Genomic DNA, 6,097 nt, shown 5'->3' on the forward strand with positions numbered 1-6,097 from the left:
ATGGCTTTTGGGTAAATAATGAAATTAAGGCAGAAATCAAGAAGTTCTTTGAAACTAATGAGAACAAAGATACAACAAACCAGAATCTCTAGACACAGCTAAGGCAGTACTAAGAGAGAAATTCAAAGCACTAAACACCCTATTGAAAATTTAGAACAATCTCAAATTAACAACCTAACATTACAACTGAAAGACTTAGAGAAGCAAGAACAAATCAACCTCGAAGCTAGCAGAAGACAAGAAATAACCAAAATCAGAGCTGAACTGAAAGAAATCATGACATGAAAAAACATTCAAAAGATCAGTGAATTCAGGAATTGGTTTTTTGAAAAGATTAATAAGATAGGTCACTAGCTAGACTAATAAAGAAGAAAAGAGAAAAGATCCAAATAAACAGTTACCAACTATATATTGTCTGTAAGCAAATACATGCTATCTGTATATCACTTTAAAATTTTTTTATTGATACACAATAAATGTACATATTTTCAGGATGCACATGACAATTTAATACATTTACATAATTTGTAAAAATTAAGTCAATGTAATTGGGATACCCAACACCTTAAATATTTTCTTTTCTTTATGCTGGAAACATTCTCATTATTCTCCTCTAGCTATTTTGAAATACAATTGATTATTGTATAGTCACTCTACTGCTCTATTGAACACTAGATCTTATTTCTTCTATGAAAATCTATTATTTGTACCCGTTAATGAATTTCTCTTTCCACTTATTTATAAAGTGGCCAAGAGTTTAAATGCCAAAGAATGGAAAAACTTATATCATTCAATCATCAATTATAAGAAAGTTGAAATGTCTACAATAATATTTGAGAAAGTAAACCTCATAAGAAGAAACATTACCAAAAGAAAAAAGGGACAGCCACAATACAAAAAAATTTCAATTCATCAAAGAGACATAATAATCCCAAGTATGTATGCATTTAATAACAGAGCTGCTCAAGTAGTGAAGCAAAACAGACAAACTTCAAAGAAAAGTAGAGACTTTCCAATTACATTTAGAGATTTCAACATTCTTCTTCCAGTAATTTCAAGTAAACATAAAATCAGTAAATATGCAGAACATTTGAACACTACTTACACACTTGATGTAATTCATATTTTTAAATACCACATTCCTTTACTGCCTAATACGGTCTGTTCAAATGCATATGAAAATGTCACAGTTATACCATTTTCTGGGTCATAATACAATTCCCAATGAATTTTAAAGTATTGACACTTTACAGAGTATGTTCTTTGACGATAATAAAACTAAATTGAAATAAAACACAACAATATGAGGGAAAAAGCAATGTCTGGAAAACTGGCAAGTATTTGGAAATTAATCATCACACTTCTAAATACTCCATGAGTCAAAGAAGAAAACCCAAATCATTTTAACTGAAGGAAAATAAAATTAAATTATCAGAATTTTGAAAGTGGAGATAAAAGAGTGAGTAAAGAAAAATACATAGCTGTAAATACTTACATTAGAAAAGGGCTAAATCAATGGTCTAAGTTTTATTTTAAGAAACAAGCAAGCAAGTTAAATCCAAAGTATACAGAAGAAAGAATATAATAAAAATCTGTGCAGAAATTGGTAACATAAAAATCTGGCAAACAGGAAAATAAATAAAAAATCTAAAAGCTGCTAATTTGAAAATGTAGATGAATAGATTAATTTCTAGCTGTAATGGTCAAGTAAAAATGAGAGGAAGCAAATTAACAGTTTTAAGAATAAATGAGGGAGTACTACTATAGATCCTACAGACATTAAAAAAATCCTAAGGGAATATTATTTTAATTAATTCAAAGTTTTAACTAAAATAAACAAATGTATGAAATGTAAAAACAGACAGGAGAATTTAGAAACTGTGAAATGCTCTATAATCATTAAATGATTCAAACTTTAATTTAGAACCTGCTCACAAAGAAAGGTACAGGTTAAGATAGCTTCATTGGTGAAATCTGTTGAACATTTCTGGAAGAAGTAACACAAAATAATACAAATCTTTTTATAAAATTTAACAGGACAGAACACTTTTTAGCTCATTTTATATGGCCAGTATTACCTTGATAATAAATGAGAAGAAAACTACAAGAAACCTACCAACAAATATCTTTCATGGACATTGTATTAGTTTTTTGTTGTTGCTGTTACTGGAACAAACTTCCACAAACTTAGTAGCTTAACACAGATTTATTATCGTATAGGTCTGTAGGTCAGAAATCTGACACACTGGAATAAAATCAAGGATTGGCAAGGCTGCATTCCTTTCTTGGTGCTCTGGTACAGTATCCGTTTCCTTGCCTTTTCTTGTCTCTAGAGGCCACTCACATGTATTGGTTTATAGTTGTTTTCCTCCATCTTTAAAGCCAGCAACACCACGTTCGTCTGACCTTGCTTCCGTTGACACATCTCCCTGACCACCACTAGGAAAGCTTATCTGCTTTTAAAGACTCTTGTCATTAGATTGGCCTCACTCTGATAATGCAGAATAATCCCTAGCTAATGGTTTTTAACTTGAAACACATCTTTGAAGTTCCTTTTTCCATGTGATGTAGCAAAGTCACAGATAAAGTGGATTAGGATGTGGACATATTTGGGGGAGCCATTTTTCTGACTACCAAAAACATGGTATTAAGAAGTAATATTCTTACTATTAAGAAGAATATTACTAATAAGAAAATTAATAATATTTTTATTATAGAGAAGCAATATTCTTAATAAAATATTTAGAAACCACATTCAACAGCATCAAGAAAATGAAACCTGAAAAAGTGAAATTTGTTTATTCCAGGAATGCAAAGTTGATGTGTAATTCACGCCATTAACATAAGAACATGGGAATTTTATATCATCATCTCAGTAGATATAGAACAAACATTTCAAAAAATTTGAAACCTCTTTTGATTAAAAAAATTATATCAAAATATTGATTAAAGGAAATGTTCTCAACTTAATAAAAAGTATCTCTAAAAATCCCACAGCTAACATAATGTTTAATGATAAAAGACTGAAAACTTTTTCTCTAAGAATGGAAGCAAAGCAAATTTCTTGCTTTCATCACTGTTATTCAGGATTTTATCACCAGTGCAAAAATAAAAAGGCATAGTTTCAAAAGGAAGACATAAACATGCCTACCACAGATAAATTGATCATATACATATAAAACAATTAACAAATTATACTTCATAAAATTGAAATCTTCTGTTATTCAAAAGACTCCTTTGAGAATAAGAAGAGACAAACAGAATGAAAAAAAAACTCATACATATGTCAAATCTTGTATCTGGAATATTTTTAAAACTCAGAATATAACAAGAAGACAAATAACCCTATTAAAAATAGAAAAACAATTTGAACAGATACTTCAAAAAAGAATATATTCAAGAATAGCCAATATGCACATAAAAAATACACTTGATTTTAATAGTGATCAGGTAAATGAAAATTAAAACCTCAATGAAATACCACTACACATCCAGTAGACTAGGTAAATGGAAAAGCCTGAACATACTCAGTGCTGATGGGGATGTAGAGCTTCCAGAATTATTATTAGTGGAAATGTAAAATAATCCAATAATATATGAGCTCCCTCTCATATATTATTAGTGGAAATGTAAAATAATCCGGCCACTTTGGAAAACAATTAGACATAGTTTTGTAAAGATAAACATATACTTGTTATATGACGAAGCATTTTTACGGATAGATATTTACTAAAAGAAATGAAAGCACACGTCATAAAATTTTACACGGGTTTTTTCATCTTAGCCAAAAATTGGAAAAATCCAAATGACTATCAGCATGTAAATGAATAAAAAATACTATTTATTTAAAGGAGGTAAAAAGTAACAGCATAGGAAAGGCCAAGATGACCAGTTAGAGCCTATGTGTATCTTTACACGAGATGGGTCTCTTGAAGACAGCATACCATGGGTATTAGCTCTATCCAACTTGCCATTCTAATTTGCCATGGCCAATTAGAAGCAGCTGCAGTCCATGGCGCTCATGGAGGGGAATGAAAATGGCAGTGAATTCAAAACTTTCAACTGAAATATCCAGGTTCTAACATTGAGACTGACTAGGTAGACAACTCAACCCACAGAGAACAAAGAAAAGCAGGCTGGTGCAACAGCCCACCCAGGAGTGGCACAGAGCTGAAGGAACCTCCACCCCCAGCCACAGAAATCCCTGAGTGATTGTGCAACCCTGCCCAGGAAACCATGCTTCTCCCATAGATCTTTGCAAACCATGGATCAGAAGATCCACACATGAGACCATGCAATCAGGGCCTTGGATTCATTACACAGAACTGTGTGGTCTCTTCACAGAGACCCAGGACTTTTACACACTCTGGCTCTGGGAATCCTGGCAAGGCAGGAGATGCATCCGTACACTCCCTTAGGAAGGGGGCTGAATCCAGGGAGCCAAGCACCACTGTTCAGTGGGCCCCACTTCCCCACTTCTAAGGCATCTCACAAGTTACGAGCCACTGGCTTAGAATTCCAGCCAGCCAGTGCAACAGGCTGGAGACTGCCTGAGGAAGAAGAGTTCCCAGGGGGAGGGGCAGCTGCCATTTCTGTGGTTAGGTCAAACTCAGCTGTTCTAGCCTGCAGGCTCCAGGGAGCCCAGGCAGTCCTGATGAGGAGGAGTCCCCCATGTCACAGCACAGCTGGTTTGTCACATCATGGCCAGACTGCTTCTTTAAGTAGGACCATGATCTATCCCTCCTCAGTGAGTGGGGTCTCACCGTGAGAATTTGAGAAACCCTAGCCAGGGTTATATGGATAGAACTCTGATCTCTCTCTGGGACAGAGCCCCTTGAGGGAGAAACGACCAATGTCTTGTGGGTTAGTCAACTCAGCCTTTCCAGCTTGCTGACTCCAGAGAGTCCAGGCTATCTGGACAAGGAAGGAAAGAGTGCCCCCCAGTGCAGTACATCTGCTCTACCAAAAAGCAGCCAGACTGCTTCTTTCAGTGGGTCTCTGATCCTGTCCCTCCTGAATGGTTAGACCTCCCAACAGGGGTCTCCAAACACCTCCTACAGGAGCTTCCGGGCCAGCAACAGGTCAGTACCTGCCTGAGATGGAGCTCCCAGAGGTAAAAGACTGCCATCTTTGCTGTTTTGTAGCCTTCACTGGTGATACCTCCAGGTAAGGGAAAAGTTGAGAAAAAGCAGACCCAATACTCTATACCCATACACCAAAGAATGGCCTGACTGTTAAAAGACAAAGAAACAGAAAGAAACATCAATAAAAGTCCCCCAAAACCCCATTAAAAGGTCAGCAACTCTAAAAATTGAAGGTAGATAAGCCCACAAAGATGAGAATCAACACAAAAATGCTGAGCACTCAAAAAGCCAGAGCAACTCTTCTCCTTCAAATGACTGCAACACCTCTCCAGCAAGGGAACAGAATTTGGCTAAGGCTGAGATGGATGAATTCACAGTATTAGGCTTCAGCAGGTGGGTAATAACAAACTGCACTGAGCTAAAGGAGCATATTGTAATCCAATGCAAAGAAGCTAAGAATCATAATAAAACAGAACAGGAGCTGATAACCAGAATAGCCATTTAGAGAGGCACATAACTGAACTGATGGAGCTGAAAAACGCAACATGAGAAATTCACAACACAATCACAAGTATCAGTAGCAGAATAGACCAAGTGGAGGAAAGAATCTCAGAGCTTGAAGACTATCTTTCTGAAATAAAATGGGCCGACAAGAACAGCAAAAAAGGAATGAAAAGGAACAAATAAGACTCTGAGAAATATGGAACTATGTAAAAAGACCAAACCTAAAACTGATTGCGGTACCTGAAAGAGATGGGGAGAATTGAACAAAGCTGGAAAACATACTTCAGGATATCATCCAAGAGAACTTCCACAACCTAGCAAGATAGGCCAACATTCAAATCCAGGAAATCCAGAGAACCCCAGTAAGATACTCCATGAGAAGATCAACCCCAAGACACATAATCTGAAGTTGAAAAGAAAAAAAAAATGTTAGGGCAGCCAGAGAGAAAGGCCAGGTCACCTACAAAGGGAAACCCATCAAACTAACAGTGGACCTCTCAGAGGAAACT

Source organism: Gorilla gorilla, chromosome 19 (assembly GCF_029281585.2).
Source record: "Gorilla gorilla gorilla isolate KB3781 chromosome 19, NHGRI_mGorGor1-v2.1_pri, whole genome shotgun sequence".
Taxonomy (NCBI): Eukaryota; Metazoa; Chordata; class Mammalia; order Primates; family Hominidae; genus Gorilla; species Gorilla gorilla.